We start from the raw sequence: 26,100 nt of genomic DNA, 5'->3' as shown, positions 1-26,100 counted from the left end.
GACACAAGTTTCGGATTTCTGGATCAGAGAGGGGCCAGCCCAAAGGGCCCCTCTCTGAGCCCAAAGGGCTGGCAGGGAGGGGCCAGCCCAAAGGGCTGGCTGGGAGGGGCCAGCCCAAAGGGCTGGCAGGGAGGGAGGGGCCAGCCCAAAGGGCTGGCAGGGAGGGGTAACACAAGTTTTGGATTTCTGGATCAAAATTGCTAATGAGATAAAACCAAGTGATTCTTAAAGCCAGTCATCTGAGGGACCAGCCCTGCGGGATGGGAGGGGCCAGCCCAAAGGGCTGGCTGGGAGGGGCCAGCCCAAAGGGCTGGCAGGGAGGGAGGGGCCAGCCCAAAGGGCAGGCAGGGAGGGGCCAGCCCAAAGGGCTGGCTGGGAGGGGCCAGCCCAAAGGGCTGGCAGGGAGGGAGGGGCCAGCCCAAAGGGCTGGCTGGCAGGGAGGGGGCCAGCCCAAAGGGCTGGCAGGGGAGGGGCCAGCCCAAAGGGCTGGCAGGGAGGGGGCCAGCCCAAAGGGCTGGCAGGGAGGAAGGGGCCAGCCCAAAGGGCTGGCTGGGAGGGGCCAGCCCAAAGGGCTGGCAGGGAGGGAGGGGCCAGCCCAAAGGGCTGGCTGGGAGGGCTGGCAGGGAGGGAGGGGCCAGCCCAAAGGGCTGGCTGGCAGGGAGGGGGCCAGCCCAAAGGGCTGGCTGGGAGGGGCCAGCCCAAAGGGCTGGCAGGGAGGGAGGGGCCAGCACAAAGGGCTGGCTGGGAGGGGCCAGCCCAAAGGGCTGGCTGGGAGGGGGGGGCTAGCCCAAAGGGCTGGCTGGGAGGGAGGGGCCAGCCCTTTGGGCTGGCAGGGAGAGAGGGGCCAGCCCTTTGGGCTGGCAGGGAGGGGCCAGCCCAAAGGGCTGGCTGGGAGGGGCCAGCCCAAAGGGCTGGCAGGGAGGGAGGGGCCAGCCCAAAAGGGCTGGCTGGGAGGGAGGGGCCAGCCCAAAGGGCTGGCAGGGAGGGGTAACACAAGTTTTGGATTTCTGGATCAAAATTGCTAATGAGATAAAACCAAGTGATTCTTAAAGCCAGTCATCTGAGGGACCAGCCCTGCGGGATGGGAGGGGCCAGCCCAAAAGGCTGGCTGGGAGGGGGTCAGCCCAAAGGGCTGGCAGGGAGGGAGGGGCCAGCCCAAAGGGCTGGCAGGGAGGGGTAACACAAGTTTTGGATTTCTGGATAAAAATTGCTAATGAGATAAAACCAAGTGATTCTTAAAGGCAGTCATCTGAGGGACCAGCCCTGCGGGATGGGAGGGGCCAGCCCAAAAGGCTGGCTGGGAGGGGGTCAGCCCAAAGGGCTGGCAGGGAGGGAGGGGCCAGCCCAAAGGTCTGGCTGGGAGGGAGGGGCCAGCCCAAAGGGCTGGCAGGGAGGGGTAACACAAGTTTTGGATTTCTGGATAAAAATTGCTAATGAGATAAAACCAAGTGATTCTTAAAGGCAGTCATCTGAGGGACCAGCCCTGCGGGATGGGAGGGGCCAGCCCTGCGGGCTGGCTGGGAGGGGGCCAGCCGAAAGGGCTGGCTGGGAGGGGCCAGCCCAAAGGGCTGGCAGGGAGGGAGGGGCCAGCCCAAAGGGCTGGCAGGGAGGGAGGGGCTCCCAAGGCAAGCAGGACTCAGGGGATAGCCCAGATTTACACCCCAGCCCCACTTTCAACTCATCCCCACTTACACCCCAGCCCATCCCCACTTCTAACCTATCTCCACTTCTAACCTATCTCCACTTCTAACCTCCACCACCACACACACAGCCACAAATTTGTGTGTGAAATATTTTTCTCCTCCGCGAATCGCCACCTTAACGTGGTGGAGGAGTTTGAGTGGCTCAGTGATCCTGGGAGTCATGTTCTCCGAGACAGTAGCCCCTGGTAGGGGCTCCCAAGCCAAAGGTTCTCAGGGGAGAGCCCAGACTAAGAGCGGTTCAAAAATGATGAATAGCAGCCCACGAGCTACCCAGCAGCATAGACTAGCTAGCCTTCCAGCTAGCAATTCACTAACTAGAGGTCTTGAGACGGCGCATGCCACGGCGTTACCTCCGTTGTAAATAGAGTGATCCAGGAGACAGTTTGCTAACTAGCTATGTGATAATGACAATGTTTGATGACCATTTATCTGGTCATATGAGTGGAACGAATTTAAATGTTTTATATCCAGCCATGTTCTTTTGAAGGAGAATCTTTGTTTTGGTTTATACATGAATGAATGGCTGAGAGGTTTGTATTAATACGAGTACATTGTTTGCATCTTGTAATAAATATTGATGTGTAATTGATCACTTTGTTTTGTCTTTTCTGTTGAGAAGATAACAGACTTTTGTGGGTTTTGAGGCACTGATGGCCTTTCAATGTCATTTATAAATGCTTTGTAAGGCATAGATAGTCCACACTTTACATGAGGTCACACAAAATACTTAATAAATGACTAGTAACTACCTGAATTAATCATGAATTGCAGTATTAATATGCATTTATAAAGCATATATTAACATAGTTCCTAACCATTAGTGCATATCTAAATCATTATATATATATATATATATATATATATATATATATATATAAATATAAATAATAAATAATGCACATCTAAATAAGTTCTTAATCATTTACTAGCACTTTATAAAGGATGTTATTAATCAACTACAACTCCTTAATAATTGGTTTATAATATACATAAATATATAATACTTAATTTACAAATAGTGAATCCATTTATAAAGTATGAAAACATAATCACCAAACACATAATAGACAAGCTTATTAATCAAGACTAAAACATTTATAGCTGTTATGAATTGTATATTAATGAGTGTTAATGTAGAAACAATGCTTTATAAATGATGAATTAAGTGTTTACTCATACTGAACTAATGCTTCATAGTGTGTAGTTATTATAAAGTGTTACCGTCTCCTCTGCTCTGTTCCTTTTTCCATGGAAATGAAGAGGCTGACATTTTGGTCTTTGTTTACTTATAATTTTGGAAATTAACTTAAATATGAAATTAAAAGTAACACATGAACTTGAAAATTATAGTAGGGGGGGTAAGTGACATTATTTGACATTGTATCGCCTCTTTAATGGATTGCTACACGCTTTCACCACTAGATGGAGTCATGTCCTCACTGCGGACATGAGCCAAATTAATAAATCAGACCAATGAAACCTCTGTCGGCTCCCACAGTTAAAGAGGTAAATAGTAAACATCTTCTGAGAGCTTTGTATACCAGTCTCAAATAATCTGAACAACAACATATTTAGAAAACAAGCATAATCACATCAAACACAGAAAACACTTTGGTCCTGTGGTAAAATGCAGTAAAAAGCCAGGCAGAGACAATTAATACATAAGAAGATCTTGATCCTGCTTTATCTTCCTATATTGTACATATGCGTGTGCACAACAGCAAAACCGTAGCTGATCCACTGCTAGGAGCGACTTGATTCTATGAATAATTCAAAGTGTCTGCACAAGAAGCAGGCCACTGCTGTAGAAGACTAGCAAGAAAGCTGGGCATCAATGAGGGCTGGATTGGTGGTTAGCTATACACAGATGTCATCAACACACATGTCAAATACCTCATCGAAACATTTCAAGTTAATGATGTGGCTTGGAATGAAGCGGAGAAGCACCGCTGATGTCTTCGCCCAGTTTACCGTAGTGAGTCAAATGAAAAGAGTCACAGAGAGAGTGGCATCCATGTCACCCTGACAAAGCCGTGAACTGAGGAGCGCATGCTACCCTATTTCACCAGTGGCTGCACTCACGTGAGTCATGGCTCGTAACCGACGTCGCAATGATAACATGAAGGTGACTTTCTCTTCACATCAATTTTCTCAGGCTGTAAATAAGGTGTCCCATATTCCCAAGGTCTCGTTTAATGGCTGCCTATCCATTTCAATCATGACATGCTGGGCGACCGGTCAGACCTGCTATCAGGTGATGATGATGGCATGACCCTGATGGGTAAAAGGCACGGTAGTGGATCTACTACACAACAAAGTGCTCCTGGATTGTCTGTCATTGATGCAGATCAGAAGATGTGGTGGGTTGGGTTTGGGGCGTCGGTTACTGGCAAAAAAAAATTTCAGATTGCGCCCACTGGCCGTTTGCTTAAAAGGCGTGTCCCTCTTAAATTGCCCGAGTGATTTTCAATCCCAGTTTGTCCACAGTAGAATCAGTGTTGATACAATTTCTCTTTTGTCGCCCATCTGTAGGCAATAACATTGCATTTGATACTAACGAGCAAGTATGAAGTATGAGTTTGAATATCATTATATTGTAAGAATGAGCAAAAATACCGGTCCTGTCAGCTGTCACCTGTTAACTGTGCACTGATTTCCAGAACAACACTTGATAAGTCCCCTCCAAAAAAAGAGCTCAAACTACCCACTAAGTTAATCAAAACATACACACAACCATTGCTAGCAGCACCGAAATAAACAGTCCAGGGAAGTTACAGAAGCAATCAAGTTTTACACCACAAGGTCATGATGCTGATGCAAATAGAAGACATCAATGATTTAAACAAGCCAGACACAATCAAATTATACAATACAATATACAGGCAAACTACATCATATCAAACTTTGACAATAAGGCATTACCAGCCCCAATACGTCACGAAACAAAAATCCCTCAGTGAAGAGTAGAGTGGGACCTGGCCTGTCCAATTACTGCATGTTTGCATAAATTAGGAAAATGACCACATGGGGCCTCAAGGCTCCAGTGGCTATTTTTGCCCTCTCTGCAGTTCAGTGTAGTAGGTTATCAGCTGTTTGAGCCTAATTAGATACTGTACAAAACATTGTGTTTACACCCGATCACTAACTGTGGCACATGGTGGAGCAATGCACCAGTCCTTCAGAGATGCTTGTAGTGAGCTGCAGTCGGAGAGGATGCTGAGGATGCTGCTGCTGCTGCTGCTGACTGCAGCAATGCGGTACACTACAGGCTCGTCCTGGCTGAAGTTAGAGAGATCAGATTTACTGCACTAATAGTCCAAGGTGCACTTTGCAGATTAAAACTGCAGACGGACAAAGAGAGACAGAGAAAGGAGTTGATATTGGAGTATAACGGCCCCGTTTCCTGTCTATTCATTTAGACAAAGTTAAATACGTTCATCGTTAAAAAAGGATCACTGCGCCTGCTGTTCAGAAACGACGACGCCGTCATCTGCTCCTCAACATTTCTTCTGTATTTCGTTGAAACAAGTTGGCAAAATTGTCTCTCTGTCAGGTACAGGAGAGCCAATCATCTGATGAGCCATCAGAATGGACTTCCTGTATTGTATCTTCTCACCGGTACCTTGTGGGGAAGCAGCAACCCACCCAAACCCGCGCAGCGACTTGTGTTTTTGATTGTGATGTAGTGTTATTGTTGATCTGAACGTGGCCTGAAGCTTCAATAACTACGTGTTTTCAAAGTGTCTGCTTACAATAAATGTCATTTCTAATTGTTTTATTGCAATACAGCGCACAGGAATGAGCACCGTTTATTTTATTAGCCAAAATTAAAAGAATGTAAAAATAATATATCAGCTCCTTAATTTTCCTTAATTCCTACCGCTGAGGCACATTATAATTCACATTACCTATAACTTTGATGTTTCGGATTCATGCCGGAATTCTTCTCAGGATTATCTTATGATCAGGATCATTACGCTATCATCATCATTAGTGAGCTGCTTCCCTGAAGTGCTCTACTACACTATTGAACTTTTTAGTACTTTAACAGGCAATTCTATTAATCACAGGGACGGTTTGTGCAGACTGGACACAGATGTCTCTGCAACAGCAATAACTCAACAGTGCTTTATTACATGCAGAATATGTAAACAACTCGTCTGTCAGCTGGTTTCAGATGTTTCTCAAAACAATAAACTCTTCTGGTTAAACTCTTCTGGTTTTGTTGAACTTATCAATTATTTTTTACTGATCACATGAATTAGAAGCGCATGATACTTGGGCTTTCAGTATGAATATACGTACTCATTGGTTACCATTATAAACCATACAAATAGTTTTTTGGCAGATGATTGAAATCTTGTGTTAATTTACTGCAGATTTTAGTAAATGTCAATAATATTGGCCGATATCATCAAATGCCCTGCTCAGTACAGATCTTAGTCTCTGTGACTGAAGCTATGGGATCCTTATCTTATGTTAGCTCATGTCATATATTTTAGGATATGATGAATTCTAAGAATTTTTAAACCCGTCACATATTAATATCTGATTAAAAAAAATCAAATCCGGCTATAACATAGACTACATATGTATTACATTACAGCAGGAGAGGCGGGGGGACAGGCTGAATGAAGAGGGGAGGATGGAACCACGTCACACCTGACGAGCTGAACCCATGCGAGACATCCAGCGCCACAGCCTCTTTTAAGCTCGTCTCACACACCTCAATCTCTTCCAAACCAAATGCAAAATTGAGTCACAAAAGGCTGCTCTTCATGCCTTCCATCCATGAATCCACCTACGCCCAGCACTGAGTGAATTCCCTCTTGAGACGGGGCTTATGTGAGCAAGGAAAGCAAGCAGGCGGTGCTGGCCTGGAAAGCACAGCACGGTGTTGTGTAGTATGTTGGCAGCTGCGGAAAACACACAGACCCAAGCAGATGGCTGCGGAAGAGGGAGACAGGCTAACAGACGAGGAACTGCCGGGGATATCCTACATGGGAGATCAGTCAGGCAGAGAGAAGTCAACCCAGCCTCGCTCTCCGTCAGGCTAAAACCGGTATTCAGACGGAATCTCCTCCCCTTCTTCTTCTTCTTCTTCACTGACATTTATCAAAGGATGAAAGTCAAACCCATACAAAGATGTGAATCCATGTAACGTGTCATCTATATTCTCATCAGACAGTTTGTGCCTTCGCTCTGTTAAGCTGTGGAGGGCCCTTGATTACAGAAACGGTGCAGGTCACTGGCTGCCAACAGAGAAAAAAAAAAAGAAGCTAGCAGCAATTTGCATAAATGGCCTATTTATACAGCAAACTTCTGATACAAATCCTCCTCCCCCCCAGTTAAAAGAAGTTAAAAGCACAACTGAGAGCTCTGCTGTCAGGGATCATTAAATTCTAGGACAGCTGCAGCTGTTTTACACACAGAGGTTTATCACATATTATTGTCAAACTTTAAGCCGTGCCCATCAGCTGGTGGGACTGGCACCACATAGATTACAGTTCAGCTGCAAAGGTCTAAAGTAGGGCATTATACATTGAATTTGTAATCCTCAAGACATCATTTATATCAAATATTTTTCATGTTATTTTTGGTCTGGGGTTTTTTAAATCAGTACTAGCAATTCAGCAAAACAGTCTGGTCTGTTCAAATTAGGCAAAAAACGGAAACGGCAGAGCCTTTTTCTTTTCTTAAAGTACATAAATAAGCCATGGCTTATCCCCATGAAGTGTAGTGGATATTTCCCCACTACCTGGTTATGATGCAGTATGAGACGTATGGTCCCAGGTTGCCTGTATCACTGACGGCATGAAGATGAATCAGCAAGCTGTATGTCCTTGCTCAACATTTCCTTTATGCTCTTGTGCTGACTTATAGTCGATCCCTAACATTAAAACACGGTGCTACAGAAGCTCCTAAAGAAATGCTTTCCTACAAACACAAGTCAGGTTTTACAGACCACCTGGAAATATGAAAAGAATAAGTAGAAAATAAACAAGCGAGTGCACAGCTAGTTTGGGCCTATGCAGCTGGAATAAAGCCTTTGCTAGCACTGCAGGGAGAGAACATGCTGCAGTGAACCAGGAGCACCAAAGCACTGCAGTAGAAATATGAAACCATGTTTCTCTTGTTCTTGGTCCATCCCAGCTCTCCCTCTGAACACCAATCCAAAGAATAATCCAATCAAATGAGACACACCGGTCATACAAATGTCCACGACAAGGTGGCCGAGGTGTAATTCATTCAAGAGAAATGCAGATTTTCAAATGGCTCTGTGTCACTGCAGTGCCGGTAGTACATGTCGAATGATGCAAGATGAGCTTAGGCACCATTATATTTCTATATATTATTGCATCAGCTTTGTCTACACCGCGTAGAGTTTTAAATGGCTACAGACTGGAAGCTGGGTTTCTAAAAAAAATATATAAACACCCAGTGACATTTTGGGACTGCCCTAACACACCCTACTCTAACACAAAGCCTACTTAGCTCCCCATCTGAGCTGGGTAGAGGAGCTTGTTTATGGTTATTATTTCATCAACACAGCAGAGATCATAGCCAGTGGTGGTGTTTAAGTTATCTGCTGGATTTAGTTAAGGTGTGAGCAAAGCTTTCCTTGGAGCCTGTGCAGATGGAGGAGAGCCATTGCAGCAGACAAGAGTTACTTAATACCGAACCTCTGCTGCTGGTTCTCAATTTATACAATTATACAGATCATTTCAATAGATTGTTTGTTAATTCCCAAGGTATTTTATGCATCTTATGTCTTCACATACTGTATAAAAGCCCTTGATAACTCTAGTGTTCTATTCCAGCCATACAGGATTCAATCTTCTCCTTCACGGTGCTACTGTGCTGACGGTGAAAACAGAGAGTATGGTCCAGAGTTTCTAGTGAAATCTGGCGCAAACGCAGTAAGTGGCTGGCGGCTCTTTGTACCGACCCGGGAGAAGCAGCCTGCGGCAAGTCACAACCAACACACACCTCGTGAGGAGTAGGAGGGGAAAGGAAACCAACACAACATCATGAATGGGAAAGGGAGGAGGAGGAGGAGGAAGTAGGAGAGAAGATAAAACTGCAGTTGAGTCGACGCTGTGGGGAAAAAGCTTAGCAGGCACTAGAGAGCAGGCTAGTCTAGCTTCAGTCTTCAGGGTTTTTTTCTCAGTGGTTACATTCATACTAGTCATCTGGCCTTTATTATTAGCTAGCATACACATAACCCAAATGAAGCTAGAGAGGCTGTAACATTTGCTATCATTCACCAACAGTGCATCTCCTCCGTTTCGTTTACACCTTCACACAAGGGTTATTTCTTACTAACATTAAAGGTTATCCTTAAATTTGCTGGCTAACCTAGGCTAAATAAAGTGCAAATGTCAGCTTAGTCCATTGACAAATGTACCAATAGACAGGACCAGATTTGAATCGAGTAGTTGTTGCTGCCACTCTAAATATAAAATATTAAACAAGCTTATTTCTGCACTCTTTTCAATCATTCCATGTAGATGTGGGGCTATACAACAACCAGTAGGGACAATGCTCTCAGTCTCCTATAGATGTGTTAAAAGCATTTGTTTGTTTGACACAGGAGGTAATGAACAATGAGTTAAAAACAAGGGCTCCCATGTTTGTCTTGCTGTAGATGATCAAAACTGTGACCTTTAAGTAAAAGAGAATCTTTAAGAGATGAGGGAAAAAATGTCTTGCCAGTGCAAGATCACTGAAGAACTGAGAGAACGGTTTCTTTTCCATCATTACTTTATATTTACTTTTATTTTACAAACTGCAGCAAATTAGCTTTCACACAGAAGTGGTGTACGTCATCAGCTGGGAACCTGAACTTGTTTTGAGAAGCAGCGCAACACTGTGTGTGTCATAAATCAGAAATATTAAATTAAATAATTAATCAATTTATTTAAAAAAATATTGTGAAAGTGTATAAAGGCATAGAACATTATGATGGACGATTAGAATGGCCATTACTATGTTGTTGCATACATGTTTGGGTTGGATACCATTTAGATCCAGTTTGTTACACAGATCTGGTGTTTATTTGGTATAGAAATGATGTGTTATGCGTTTGTGTGGTGACACATTTAAAATCACACATCCCACTGATGTAATATGTTCCTCCTCCAAAAAAACCCAACTTCCTGTGTTCACTGCACTACATTGGCTGTCAATTTATCACTGTATTAAACTGAGTCATTGTGACAAACTGTTATTTTACACATAAAGTAAAACCACCCACTCACCCACAGTCCTCACTCACACAGTCCTATCAGCTATTCTGCCCACTCAATGTGGCAATGTTGACCAATGCACTGACACACACAAAAGCATGCATGTGACAAAGTTCATGCACATGCATAACTAGAAATGTTACTATATTGATTTGATTTGTGTGAAGGTACATTAACAGCAACCTCAGAACCGTAGTATACCGTTATTCCAACGTTTACTGTCACTGTACTTTATGGAGATGAAATGCCAGCACCACGTATGCCTGTCTCTAACAGTTATACAGACTAAGGAGAAGCATCACTATTTCGTTATTTCTCATTAGTTCTATGTTACCTTACTTCACAGAAAAATAAAAAACATTTATCAGGAGTAGCTGCAGCTTCTTGTAGACTTAGCTAACAACATTAGTGAACTCCTAGCAACTAACCTGTGTGTGTGTGTGTGTGTGTGTGTGTGTGTGTGTGTGTGTGTGTGTGTGTGTGTGTGTGTGAAGCTTCACCCTGACACAGAGAGCAGAGGAGATACGTGCTGAAGCGTGATAATAAATTATATCAAAACATTAAAAAGTATCAATAAGAAGAAAAGATTGAAAGAACTGATGACATCAGAGCTTCTAAATACTCCGTTCTACCAGCATCATTTGGCAATTTAGCACACTGACGGTGGATATTCACGCATCTTATGTACCTCAAAGCTCAGTGTGAAAGCCTTGGTTAACCCGCTCGCCATTTTCCTGTTTCTCTCTATTTGTGACAGCGACCCAAAAAGAGAGCGAAACAATAACAAGTTACACCATTATTATTATACAATTTATATTTCTGGTGCCCACTAGCAAGGTAGCGACGTTTAATCGACTAGTCGACTAATCGCACACATCCCTTATCAGAGAAAACCGATATTACTATCAAAGAATTGGTGTTTGGCACATCCCTAATGACAAGAAAAACAGGAAAAAAAGGAAACTTCAGTTAAAAGGAAACAACAGAATGGGGTCACTGTACACATGCGCAAAAGGGTCTTGGCAGACACAGGCCATTGGACTATGGGCTAGGTGAAAAGTCCATCTGGTCGCTGTGAGTGCCTTTGAAATGGCAGTAAAACCCTAAAGATTAGTGGAGCACAGACAATCTGCCCGTCTCACATAGAACGTGTGATTCACACAGGCCTTAAATGCCAGCTGAGGGAGGTTACGGTTTTTAATGTGGATATCAGCTGAGAGACAGTAACGGTCTGCAGCATTACGTCCTCTTGGAGCCTTCATTGTAACCCCAGAATCATACGCAGAGTACAGAGAAAATCCTCTGGTATATTTGCATAAATTGCACATACATAAGTGCAAATGCGACTCACTTATGGATGACTTGGCAGGGTCACTTTCCACACACACGTACCTCCTCGGGACACTTATGCAGCTGCTCTTTTATAACAAAGCACTGCTCCTTAAAGTGGCTTCAGAGTGGAGACATCATTCGCTTATCTTTGGGACTCTAGCATGTGTACACCAGAGGGCACGGCAACTAATTGCTTAGTAAATTTACTCTGTGTAGCATCACTGAATAGGCCAATTGTAAACACAAAACTCCTGTATCTCAAACAGCTGGTTACTGGCTTGTTTTTATGTGTGTTGTGGAAGCGGAGAACTGCCTTCAAACAGAATCTGAGTACCAACACGGGAGCTGGAGTGCAGCAAGCATATATAATACACTGAGCTTTCCTTCGAAAAGTAGGACAAAGTAATGGCTACATGGAGGTACCCACACAATGACTAGTGTAGGGATCCATCTGAGCATGCTTTAACATAATAGCTACTGGCTAATTGACTTTCTATAGGAGGACAGCAGGATGATTGATGCCAATAGTCCATCTCCCTCTTTTCTTTGTCTGCACAAACACACTTGCATCACATCAGACTACCTACACAAAGCCATAGTTGTTCCGCGGTCAAGTATGAGAATAGCACCAGGTCTCCTGAGGCTAAAAGGGTTAACATCATGCTGTTTAATTCATGGCCCGCTGGCCTGGCCGTAGTCTGTGTCACAGACAATCATCGTGGAAAGTCAAAGTGTTTGTTTACCAACCGACTTTTGTGTGCCCGAGGCATCGGCAGCTACGCTCCAAGAAGAGAGGGCTTCCATGTGTATTAAGGTAATAGCACTTGTTTTGATCCTGTGTGTCAGTGCGATGTGTCCGGGTGCCATCTGTACTGTACCTTTAACCTTGGCCAACCGTGAAGCTAACAGCGGGCAACGTGTAGAACTGTGAAATACTGCTCACAGCGATGCTGTACTATTCAATGTGTGTATCAGCCGGAGGTCACTTGTTGCTCTGCTATTACTGTAACATCCTCTCATTCACAAGAGTCTTTCTATGTCTTCTGTGAAAACGTACATGTTGCATTTTTTTCGTGACAATGTTTTTGGCGCTGATAACAGTTGTCAGTTCGTAACCAATCAATTCGTGAATCATTAAAAGTTAACTGATAACAGTTTATCAATTCATTTTTTAAATAATAGTTTTAAGTAAATCCCAAAGTGTTGCTGGTTCCGGCTTCTCCAATGTGGGGGTTCTTCTCTATTTCATATCAATTTACATATATATATATATATATATACCAATTTACATATATTGATATTATATATATATATATATATATATATATATATATATATATATATATATATATATATATATATATAGATATACACACACACACGCACACACACACAATATCTGTATCTCTGCTTCTGTACCTCCAGCAGAAGTAGCAGCCTCACTGCCGCTGACAGGGTTGTCCATCTGTCTCTCAACCTGTTTTCAGTAGCCCTTTGCTGTAAATATATCCACCTCTGCCAAATCACTGAATAATGTGCCTTTTTGTATACATTATAGTACATTATTTGTACAATTAGTACCAAAACATATCCCCTTCATTCGTCTTATCAGTAAACATTCAAATGTATTGCAGCTTACACAAACACATAAGAATTCCCCTGCTTGTGAAATAGAAAATTGTTTTCTAATGTTGTACTTCTTGTAAGTTAATCACATGCAGAGTATAAATGCAGAATTTGTAAGCACATCACTAAGTCGCATATTACCATTTATACTAATGGCACTGTTCAAGCTGAATTGTTACATATACTGGCGATGAATGGAACAAAACCCCGCTCGTTTGTGTGACACACAAAATAATGTATTATTTTGTTAATGCAAGTCCAACTGCACACTGTCCAAAAATAATCTGAATAAGAGCTCTTTTTTTAACCCTTTTTAAACATTATAGCATGGGTTATGTAGTGAACCCAGTTTAACTTACGTCTGTGTGAAAGGTGACAGGAATGAATCGTGAGAGTAAAACTAAAGATACTATCTCAAGATATGTAAAAGTACCAGCGATTTACATTTCTAATTACAGAGGAAATTGGCAATTTACAATACAAAGACTATTTGTACAAATATACAAACGTCTTGCCTTACTGTTTGTACTAGCAACAGTCTCCACGCAGCACATGTCTCAGGCCTTTTGGAAGCAACTTCTTAGCATGAGGCCAAAAGAGTTTTTCTACTGACAATATTGACAAATTCTTTCACAGCCCACATATGTGAGTCGCACCACAACATTGCACAGCAATATATTTGATATAACGCTTGAAAACAAAACCATTTAAAGGAAGCTCAAGGAGAAAATGGTTTGTTGATACCGAGCAATAGAATACCAAAGCTTATCATCAAACCCTGATGCTGGTGGGCTTCAGTGGTAGATGACCATGGTGGGCTCCTCTCTTGTCGGCTAAGAAGAAGACATCATCATCATCACCACAGCCTGGATGACCAAAGAGTGGAATAGCCTCTGGAGGCTGAAGTGGAACTTTTCTTTACTGCACGCAAGGTGTATCAAATAAAAGATATAGTACTATAGTAATTATATTAAGGCTGAAAGGAAATCAAATCCTTTGCCAGAGAGATTTGTGTCATTGGCTGGGTTTCCATTCACTTATTCTATATGTGCATTTTGAAACATTCCTTAAGATCTCTCGTATTTTGAAACATTCCTTAAGATCTCCCTCCTTTTTTCTCTCATAGAAGAGTTAGACAGCCAAGCCAACTTGTTTTGTTTCCGTTTTGCACCCTTATACTTTATATACACTGATTACTGGTCAATTACAGCCTTGCACAACCTATAACTTTGCTGCAGCAGAATTTAACACACTCCAAAGCAGTTGATGGAAACAGGACTAGTACATATCTTTATTTTTGCAACATTTCAAAAGTTTGCTTAAAATTCCCTTGACAATGGAATGGAATGGAAACATGGCTGTTGTGAAACTTTTGTGAAACCAACGGAGACTTGAATCACGGTCGCACAAAGAGCCGATAGTTTTGAGAGCATTTCCTTTTGAAAATGGCGTCTGACCTTCACTTTCCATCAATCTACTTTCAGCCTCACCCACGTCTTTGTCTGAGAGTTATATGCCAGGTCAGCCGGCCCTGTGCTCTCACTGCAGCACAGACATCACACAAGGACGGACAATCCTCCAACAGAGGGAGGTGATGTCACTTATTTGTGTATAATAACAAAAAGAACTTAATTAACGTGTGCCTGGACTTATTACTGAAGATTTGGGCCCACTCATGTCTTCCTTGTCAAGTGTGAGCAGAATTAAAACAGGCTTTAATTTCAGCCTCAACCCATTTTCCTGAACCATTTACTGCTCACTAAGAAGACAGGTCAGCTGGTTCAGCCCACATGTGCTGAGGCCAACTGGAGAACCCGGGAGGAGATAAAAACACACAGCCTGGGTGTGTTTAAGGGATATACCTATGGGACAATGAGCGGGCAGTGACAACATCAAGACGTGTGTTATCTTAAAGGGACAGCGTGTACGATTTCGTCGCATTTAGCTGTGTGGTTGCGGATTACAAACAATTGAATACCTCTCCACTCTCTCCTCCTTTTCCCAGACTGTGGTAACGTGAGCCGCTGAGTGCTAAACCATGGTAACGCGGTTTGCCTTGATCAGAGGCCATCCATACCATAGTAATACCACTTTATGGGCAATTGAAGTCCGCTTACGGCTGGCAGTACCACAGTTTTGGACTGTGCAGCTCACATTACTGCAGTTTCACAATCGTGTGGGAGAACGACAGTGGACTTTAGGCAACATAACTCTCTCTCATCTCTCATAGCTCTCACTAGAGTCAGTGTTTGGTTTGTCCGTTCTGCGCTACTGTAGAAACATGAAACATGGCGGACTCTGTGAAGAGAATCCGCTCCATAAGTAGGTATGAAAGCTGACGAAAACACAAAGATTCTTAGTTTCAGGGGCTTATACTCAAATGAAAACATAATTATGAATATTATAATACATTTCTTCCAATAGATCCCCGAAATGCTACACACTAGCCCTTTAGCACCTCTATTGTCCCAAAGACAGAGCACACACACACACACACACACACACACCACTAATTTGTTGCATGTCACACAGAACTAAACCAAAATGAGTAAAGTGAATCATCTCAGCCTGAAACACACAGTACATTTCAGTGATTAGCATCTAAACAGACAATACAATGCTGGTGCTTAAAAGTAACAGTCAAGAATCAACACACACAAAAAAATATCCTCACAGTGCTCAGGCTCCAGACTCATGCATTCCAATAGTAGTATTAATATTTGTAGAAAATACAGACATGACTCCAATAACTCAACATCAACAACGTCTCATAAGTCAGACGAACGTCAACAACAACAGTAAGCGCTACATCGTCATTCACACCTGCAATATTGTTGCCATGATTCACACGGTGTTAGAGTGTATCATGATCAGTGTGGTTTGGTCTTTGTCAATTGCGGCTACACTCACAAATCACCGCTGAGACACACACACACACACACACACACACACACACACACACACACACACACACACACACACACACACACACACACACACACACACACACACACACACACACACACACACACACACACAACCTAAAAATGACCAACAACACAAATCATGATGGAAGCACTGAATCTGTGTAAGACCAGAGAACCATCTGTACATCAACATTGACCTGTTTGATCGAAAAGTAGCCTGCATGGTGTGGAAATGTGCGCTGGGCTTTTCAGGACCATCAGCATGTGATGTTTGAGGTCAGCACTGAGAAGGAAACTACATGCAGAGTCAGACAGTAGCTCGCTCTGCCTTAACTAGCTTGAGGCGGACCTCTTCCAAAAATCACAAGATGCCAATACACCTTTATATCAAAAACCCTTCAGAGGAAAAGAGCAGGGGAATGTTTTTACAGAGCACATTTCCAATTAATGTCAAAGGGCTAAATTGATCACAAAAGACCAAATGCATGACAGCAATTGTAATACATTGTACATTTGCTTTGTTAATCATCGTCACACAGAAGAATCAAGCAAACTTTTAGAGAAGCCACTTTAGAAAATAAAGTCCCCGAGTACAAAACAGACGTTGAGGGTAGCTCAGTTCTACTCAGACTGAAAAATGTGTCACAGAATTATCTCAAGATCAATCTGCTATCATATTTGCTAAAAGTCTGTTTTCCAAAATAATGTATTTAGACATGAGAAGTGTAAACCGTGTTACCATAATATGATTAGAGGTGGCTCAGGCTGTCATCAAATATTCTAAATTTGAATACATATTTGAATTGTAAGAAAAAAATTAAAAATATGAAAATTAATATTCGACTGTGGAAAAAAAAGCAACACTTCGGAGGCCGTCTTGCTCATTCTGGCTTGGGCCGCTGCACAGAATGCACTGCATGACGGGAGTCACACAACATCACTTTCATTGACTGAAAATGAAATATAACGTCGAAGCTGAATGAGGAATAATTCAACAACAGCAACCGTAATGATGGCAGAAGAACTCGGCCGCAGAGAGCGACTTTGTGTCTTAATAGCAAGCAAGTGTTAAAAAAGAACTTCTGTCAAGTAAACAAACGTAACCACTTAAAAAGATGGGTGCGTAGTACTTGCTATCCTCCTACATTTGTACAGAAAAATGCATGTTTTATATTGTGATATTCACTGGAAATGACGTACAATATGACCAACAGGACACTGACACTGCGCAAAAACAGATAATCAAATGGATTGACACTATGTGGGTTTTTATTGGTTGGAGTAGTCAGTGTCTGTATTGAGAGAAGCCTTCAGTCTCCTCTGATAAACATTGAATATCATGGCAATAACATATTTACAAGCCAGAGTCAATCTTTCTCAGTAATCACATAAGGGTATGCCATCATAACTGGAACCAAGCTACATCTGTCTGTTTCACATGAAACACTATGAGCAAGACTTTTTAATACACAGCCACAGTGACCAATCTAGAAAAATAATGCTGCCGTCTATTTAGAATGTCATGACCAATATATGTTGATACAAACAATCAAAGTAATGAGCTCAACCCCATTATATTCAGTCATTCATTCACTTAACAACTACTTGGCTAGTTAATGTACGATGTCAAGTACCAGAACAAAACCTAATTTTAAACAACCAAAACTGTGGTTGAAAATGATGTTCATGTCAGAGAAACTTTTGGATAGGCAGCTCATTGATTAGATGTGTTTAAAGGCCTTTGATATCGTTAGTTATAATTTGAAATGCAGCTCCTGCAATTAGAAAATGCACTCTTTCATATCATGATTTTGATTTGAAAGGTTTTCGCAAATATTACGAAGCAAAAAATAGATTAGAAAATATGGGAACTAAGGAGGAGGATAACACACCTGCTAAACAAATGTGTGATAAATTCCCTCAGTTCTTGTGTGTGTGTGTGTGTGTGTGTGTGTGTGTGTGTGTGTGTGTGTGTGTGTATAGGTCTACGTCTGTGCGCGATGCCTCTTGGGATTGCCAAAACAGGGCTAATGAAGCCAGGCCGGCTGGTAAATCTCAACTGCAGGATGATTACTGAGCTGTGTTTGGGAAACGCCCTCACTGGTGCATGAAGCTGTAAAAACTACGGAGGGTCAGAGCCGACATTCTGACAGGGCTGAGGGAAATGTCACATGCCAAACAGATACACACCCACTTTAACCAGCTGAGCCGTCTGCAGACCTCTTCATTGCCCTTATGTCGCTCGGGCAACAGCTTTGGTCCAAGTTTACTCATCGTCAGCCACTGCATCAGCAGATACTGCAATACGAGATACACATTTCTAATGTTTGTTACGTTTTAAAAGGTCTTTCCTGGCTGCGTGACAACAGGCAACTCCATACCTGAGAAACTCACCAAAAGTGACTCTTTATGTTTTACGCCAACAACAATTAGTCAATTAATTAAGAAGTTGATCGACAGGAAAATTTGATAATTGATTAAGCATTTGTCAGTTTTTAAGCTTTTTTTTTTTTTTTACCTTCTCAAATATTGATATAGGCTGGTCTTCTATGAGAGAAATAAAAACATGTAGTTTAGGAATATCAATATGATAATAATCAAAGACATTTCTAGTTTAACATCATAACTATCACCCGGAATGTGTGTCATGTAGCATGTGCTCACATTTACTTTTTGTGAGATGATTAATATGCTGCCCCCTTCATCAAGGCTATAAACTACAGCATCTCTTTGTTACAAGTCTTTATGCTAAAGATGTTGGTTTCCCAGAAACATGCAAACCTCACAGTACAGTAACTACTCAAAAGATTTGTCTATGGTTCACTTCTTTAAATCTCCAGATGCAGCATAATTGCGACGTCATCAAAGAAGTAGCGTCTCCTTTGTTTTCTAGCATAAAAAGTACTGGGCATGACACTTCAAATCCCAGAGGAATCTGCCTTTTCCAGTTGTCATCTGTTGTCACAAAGCATTTCTTTGAATACATTTTGTTTGAAGTATTGTGAGTTGTATCGTTTGTTGGGCCTCATCAAAGCCTTTACCCGAAAACACAAGACAACAAATACAGAATGAAACACCTTATTACTGTTCTAGCTTTGTCACACTGACACGTTTCTGATCATAAGCTTGTTTGTTAAAGATACATATGTTAACAGTATGAACTACAACAGCAATCTAACTGTGCTGAGAGTTCGGCTTCTCAAGGACAAAAGAATTGCAGACATATTCAGAAAAGCCGTGCTTTCTGCAATATCGACGCACCAGCCCAGTGAAAGGACACACCAGCACATGAAATCTGCCTTTTCCTGCTCGTTACAGAGCATTCAACAGCTTACTGCACCAAACTCAACCCCTGCAGCCTGCCTCTCCTGTGCTCTCCTCTTGGACCAGAGCCCATATGCAGGCAAGCACACGCACACACACACACACACACACACACACACACACACACACACACACACACACAAGCGTGGACACACACGTACAAACATGTACCAGCACACGCACGCATGCAGAGAAACTGACCTGCAACAATCAGCTTCAGCAACACACACACACACACACACACACACACACACACACACACACACACACATATATGTAAATGACACTGTAACACGTTCAGGCAGGCACAGATGACTGTCACAACCTCTCAGCAACACACATCTCACACAACCACACCACAGCTAAAGCCTGGCTGCAGGGTGTCGCTGGCTGTGGCAACAGCAACAGATGGAACAGCAGCAGCAGCAGCAGCAGCAGCAGCAGCAGCAGTGGGGCAGGTGAGGTGAAAAGGAATCGAACCTCCTGTGGTAATGCGCATATATATATATATGTATGCCTGCACAAGCCCGGACAAGTCTTTAACCCTGACTATTTTAAGGTGGGTCGGTATAAATCCTACAGCATGGCCACGTCTCTGACAGGAATTCAAAAGGACAGAGCATGCATAAAACATGACAGACAGGGGAGAGTAATGGAGTAGAGGCAGAGAGAGAGAGAGAGAGAGAGAGAGAGAGAGAGAGAGAGAGAAATACATGCCAGTGTAATAATTTATGCAAAGACTGTTTTCAATGCAGCAGCGGCAGCGGTACTATCAACCGCTCTGACAGCTCTGAGACACAGAGATCTGGAGAGGTAGATATGTAAAACTCACTGGCATAGTGTGTGACAATGTTAAATTCTGCTGCACGCAGAGAGTGTGACATTTGCTCCCCTGTAGGAACAGACAAGTACGATCATCCCGACTCACTGATGGAGCGATGTGAAAAGAAGGCAGGAGGAGAAAGGGGTGAGCGAGGAAGAGAGAGAGAGAAAGAGAGAGATACCAAAGCAATGTAGCCTCAAACCTAGCAATGATGCTCTTCAAAACACCCACCTCAGTCTGCTGCCGATTCCTGACGCAGTGAGCACAACCGGGGAGTAAATGCAGAATACTGTAGCTATGGTGGAGGACCGGGAGCCAAAATCCAAGGGATTGAGCAGTGAGCGAACGGGTGATACAAGACTGGTGACTGTGAGATCCTGTGTGACTAAAATGATGTGTCGGAGTGAGATGAGCATGTATGTCTGACATGAGAAAGATAGAAATACAAGAAAGACAAGGGGGAGGGGGGGGGGGGGGGGGGGGGAGAGAGAGAGAGAGAGAGAGAGAGAGAGAGAGAGAAGTGACACAAGACAGACAGAACAGGGATGGGGGAACAGGCTGAAAGAAGGAAAGAAGAGAAGGAATAAATGTGTGAGCGTGGAGAGTCACTGAAAAGAGCAGATGCATTAAAGGAAATGCCCCTCCCTCTTTTCCCACACACACACACACACACACACACACACACACACACACACACACACACACACACACACACACACACACACACACACACACACACACACACACCTCCCTTCGCACTGTCAGCATTCGAGTAAGCATGCATTCAGTGACTCGAAGTGAGAAGTGAAAGAGGAGAAGGGTGAGCCAGAGGAAAGCAAGCAAGAAGCAAGTGTGCTCATTTTAAATTCAATGACAAGACAGTCCTTTCTGGGACTACAAGATGTCAGGGTTTCTGTTGAAAGTGGCTCAAAAGTTGATCGACTGCGTAACAAGTGAACACGGCTCAGCAGCGAACTGACCGACTCGGAGAGGAAGGGGGTGCAATATGTTGCTGGCTCTATACAAACACCGGTAAATTATATTCCCTATTATGCCAAAAGGTAAGATGAACATGCCCAGTATGTAATACACTGCACCCAAAGAATGGTGTCAGGACCTGGGTCAGGCTCTGACAAAGTTGGTCCTTACCTACTTCAGTGTCTTTAAGCATGGCATTAAACCTGAACACTTTTGAATAGACAGCGGCGGAGGTAGACGGAGACCAATCGAACTACACGCCAGCATGCTGTCTAGAGTCACAGCTAGTGTGGCATTATGCCGGCTTTCTTTGGTTCAGTGTAAAAAAAAAAAAAAAAGCAAAACTGGTGTACATTACATTACATTAGGAGGGTCAGGAGGATTCGTCCCTTCCTGACTGACGAGACGGCGCAGGTGCTCATCCAGGCTCTTGTCATCTCCCGCCTGGACTACTGCAACTCTCTACTCGCCGGAGCCCCGGCGTCGGCCATCAGACCTCTGGAGCTTGTCCAGAAAGCTGCAGCTCGCCTAGTGTTCAATCGCCCCAAGTTCTCCCACACAACTTCCTTTCTCCGTTCTCTACACTGGCTCCCTGTAAGAGCTCGCATCCAGTTTAAGACTCTGGTGCTAGCCTACAGGGCAGTGAAAGGAACAGCTCCTTCCTATCTCCAGGCCACGGTCAAGCCTTACACCCCCGCCCAACCACTTCGCTCTGCTGCCTCGGGGCGATCGGTCGCCCCGTCGCTCAGAGGTCCTGGCGGCCGATCGACCCGGTCACGTCTGTTTTCTGTCCTGGCCCCACAGTGGTGGAATGAACTTCCCACTGACGTCAGGACAGCGGAGTCGCTGCCCATCTTTCGGCGCAGGCTGAAAACCCACCTCTTCAGGAAGTGCTACCCTGAGCCTTCCACTTAGCGCTTATTGTTTTCATACTAGCTTGTTGCACTTATTGTATTCGTACTACTTATAGCACTAACTTGTTTTTCTTGTTTCTGCACTGTACTTTGGCTCTGAGTTATGCTCTGCTTCATGCTCTTAGATGCTTGTTTGGAAAAGGAAATGTACTTATGACTTCTGGTGACTAGTAGTTCTTTTGATTACCAATGTTGATGCACTTATTGTAAGTCGCTTTGGATAAAAGCGTCTGCTAAATGACTGTAATGTAATGTAATGTAATGTGTAACGAGGGTTGTTCTTTACAGCAGTATTACAGGACCGCTGTACAAGGCCGTTATAAGAGAGAGAGAGAGAGAGAGAGAGAGAGAGAGAGAGAGAGAGAGAGAGAGAGAGAGAGAGAGAGAGAGAGAGAAATATGTTGCCACTAAATGCTACATGAGACGTACAGGGCTTCAAATAGAGCCCGTGATACTGCGTCAAACGATCGCTGATCAGCCCCAAAAATGCTGAGCACCCTTAATGAAGATGGATTTAAATGTCACCGTTTTGGTATTCGTTTCATTGTTGTTACGAGCAACCCATAGCTGCACAGATTGATAATGACGGGTACAGGGAATTCAAGATTTGTTCAAATTGGGTTTCCGGTGCAGATTGCTTTGAGGAAACTGAACAGATGGCTGAGCCGATAGTTGGGCTCAGAGAGGAAAACAACCCAAGTGGCATCACGTGTCTCTGACTAGGAAATATTTAGCAGAATGGTGTCAATGTATAGATGAGTTTGTGCTCAGGCTAGAGAACTGAATGGTGTGTTTTTAATTGTCAAGACGCTTGGAGCACAGACAGTCTGAACTTTTTTTTATTACAAAACACAGATCAGTTTAATGGATTTGCCTCACCGTGTGTGTGTGTGTGTGTGTGTGTGTGTGTGTGTGTGTGTGTGTGTGTGTGTGTGTGTGTGTGTGTGTTGCCCAAAGCCTGAGGGGACAGCTACAGCTTCACTGTTGCGCACCATTGTCCCTGGCCTTTCCTTTGTGAGCTCGAGCTTCATAGCTTCATTCACGGCATCTCCAACGTCTGCTTCCGGCCAGACTACGGCTCCAAAGCTCGCTGCTCCACAGTCATGACACCAAGCCTGGCGGGGCGTCATGCCAGACAGACAGTCTGATGGGGGCCACAGCAAGAGATCTTCACCCACCATCAGAACGACACTTCCCAAAAGAGTGTCAGAGAGTTGAAAGGCAATTGTGCACCATCTGCAACAGGTTGCCTTCAAAAACGTCCTGGCTATGACCCCATGTTTATACGGGCTCTGCTGTACGCATGGCTAATGATCCTTGTGTGATCACCCCTGGTGCTCGAGTGTTGACCCTCCTCAATACCAGCTGGGAGGTTTAAGAAACAATTAGTTTCATCTCCACACCCTCCTGGTGACATTCCGAGGTATAGGTTGAAGGCCAACAACATACCAGAATATAATTCCACGACTATGTATGGCAACCTTCATCCCTCATTCCCTATCGTCACCATCCTTCACGGCTGCACACGGTCGTGGTGTAGAAAGATAATACACACCAATTGAAATGGTCAAAGCCAACCTGCAGGATGTTTATCATGGGGAGATTAAGGAGTCAGCTATAACTATAGATCCTTATCCATTTCAGATACTTTGTTAATTGTAGCCCACCAGCACTTCAATCAATAACATCTACACTGACCGCAAGCATCAGAGAGCCACAGAGAGAGAGAGACGCAAACCCCAGCCTTAAAAACAACAACTGTGTCTTCGCCTTCTATTCTATTTTGCTACCATCCCTCAGGTTTCCCACACCACTAAAACTTTGTTGTTCGTGTTGCTGGACTGCATTTAAACGCCCGTTATTTTGTTCATGCGAGGGATGAAGAGAAGCTATTCCAATCCTGTACACATCTTTCTACCTCATCTAATGGATAAGCAAAACTCATCAGTATCAGTAAAACCTGAACATTTTAATATGGCATTACATTAGTTAGTGCAGGTGTCCACTAGGGCTGCACCTAACCAGTTTTTTTTTTATCAATTAATCTAACGATTATCTTTTAATCAGTCAATTACTCTAACGACTTGTGTATTGATTATTCATTAGACCTAACAATACATTTATTCCAAATTAAATATCTTTAAATCATATTTCAATATTCTATTCAAGCTATTGTTGTCTTGTATATTTACATGAGTTTATTGTTTAACCAGAAATAGATAAAACAGAACTAAACTACTGAACAGGTTACATGGAGTTGGTTTTACTTTGAGCTGGATATGGAGCTGACTCTGAGGTCCTCTGGGTGTTCGCTGAGGGGAAGCCATTAGGCTTTTAGGACTACACTTTTACTGGGTTTACCCCAGAGAACAGGCCAAGTGACGGGCATTGAGTAAACTAAATTACAGGCTCTGAGGAATTAGTCAGTAACTTCTGCTAAAACATAAAAAGCCACACAATCCGGGATCAGCATCAGACTGGTACATGTCAGTGTATAGATGCAGTATTGATCGTCTCAAGACTGACAACAGAAGAGGCTCTAACACAGTCAGATAATCTAAAGAAATGGAAGAGAGAAACATAGACTAGTCTCACGTCTCAATTCTGGAGGAAAGTAGTAGAAATAAAAAAATGATGTAAATAGTTTTATTTTAACCAGTGCTATGCAGAAGTCCCAGTAGACTGCAGAAATATAATATAATATGTCAGCAGGATAGGAAATAGCAAATATTGGCTTCAGCTAAAAAAAACAACAACCTTTGACTGGATCCCAAGTGGATCTTTTTTTCCTGACAATGTATGAATGATTACCAATTATCCCAGGACTGTGGGAACTTTTGCAAACAGTTGATGCTGCACAACTAGCAGGTCACCATGGGATTGCGCAGCATCTGCACTGGTTTGTGTATTAGCTCGCCTTTAATAACATACATCAGACAAGCAAATACAGTTCTCTTCCTGTTGTACCTCAGATCAGACCAGTTTAATATTACTCTTATCTGCTAATTGTGCCCGACCTCAAGACAAACAATAAAATACAGAAATAAGTGACTGCTTAATGTGTATTGGTCTCGTCCTGACGATAACTTTACTGCAAATATTGATACAATTAAGCCAAAACAGAAAATCACACTTGTAAATTGTATCAGATTTAAAGCTTGTTCCCACATAAAGCCCTGACGCCCTGTTTTGTTTATGGAAACAGTAATTATGAGAGCAGTGCAGACAACCTGATAACAGAATAATAAATGTAACTTTGCAGCTAAGTACAGCATTTCCCATTAACCTTTGCATTTGAAAAAATGCTCCAGATAAAAAGTTTAAAGTGTCAATGCAAAAACCACATCTTTGGCCAACAAAGTCCCCCAGAGTTATTCATTCATTTGGCGAAAAAAAGTTTCTAAAAACAAACCCTTAAATACCTTTAAGCAGCGATACCAAAATAGTAAGGAATCATGTGACAAAGTCACATTTTTCCATTTCAGTTTTAGAACAATGATGGCGTGATTCTGTTCCATTATGCTAATGTGCGCAACGACACAAGTGAATATGTTGAAAGAGTTAATCATGCAAACTTTAAAGCCCAATTTGGCATAAAAAGTCAATTTCTTTCCAAAGTCGAGCTTAGGAATCACTGACCTATAGTGGCTCCAAATTGTACCATCACCCAGAGCTATAAATCAGACGCCACATTGTGTGCCATGCCAGAGATCGACAAATCCATCCATTCATTGCTGAGGACACACAAAAAAAATGATGAAATCCTAATTGCTTGCAAATTGTCTATTACCTTTTTTTTTTTTTTTAAATGTATCTGCCAAAAGCACTCGGGCCAGCAAGTTCATTCTCCATTGACTGCAGGCCAACGCAAGTAGGGATCTAATCAGGAGATGCAAAGTGCAGCTCTCTAATTGCATCATTAGCTAAACCAATGACTCAGTCACAGTGACTTCAGCCCCCCCCCCCCCCCCCCCCCCACTCAACCCTCTGCCCCATCCAGAAATAGGGAGTCAGGCCTGAAGCTCTTTACTGTACAGCTGCTCAAGCAGAATAATTCTAACATGTTATGTGCAACAGCGCAAAATGTTAGCGCTCCAGAAATATCCAACTGAAAAACATAGCATTAATGAGACGTGTCATCAAGACACTATTTAGGCCCTGGTGTCTTTCAGGGAACGGGCGTCTAACGGAGCTTCATTTTTTTAAAAACACAAATAAAAACAT

The 26,100-nt window shown here is 43.0% G+C and overlaps 1 protein-coding gene across 3 annotated transcripts in view; it reads right to left on the bottom strand.

Annotated features, from left to right (window-relative positions):
• The window catches only part of kcnab2a (potassium voltage-gated channel subfamily A regulatory beta subunit 2a), an 83,866-nt gene that overhangs the window by 56,396 nt on the left and 1,370 nt on the right, over positions 1–26,100 (bottom strand). Inside the window, exon 1 of one of the 3 annotated variants that reach the window (XM_068712287.1) lies at positions 20,216–20,614. The exons of the other annotated variants lie outside the window; for them this stretch is intronic. The gene's annotated coding sequence lies outside the window, so the exon portion shown is untranslated. Of the gene's footprint in view, positions 1–20,215; positions 20,615–26,100 lie in introns of those variants that run through there. 3 annotated transcript variants of the gene reach the window in all.

This window comes from Cebidichthys violaceus, unplaced genomic scaffold (genome assembly GCF_023349555.1).
Source record: "Cebidichthys violaceus isolate CVI_PGR_0920_01 unplaced genomic scaffold, fCebVio1.0.p SCAF_17, whole genome shotgun sequence".
Classification (NCBI taxonomy): Eukaryota; Metazoa; Chordata; class Actinopteri; order Perciformes; family Stichaeidae; genus Cebidichthys; species Cebidichthys violaceus.
The sequence above is the reverse complement of the archived record's forward strand: the minus strand, read 5'-3'. Positions and strand labels throughout refer to the sequence as shown.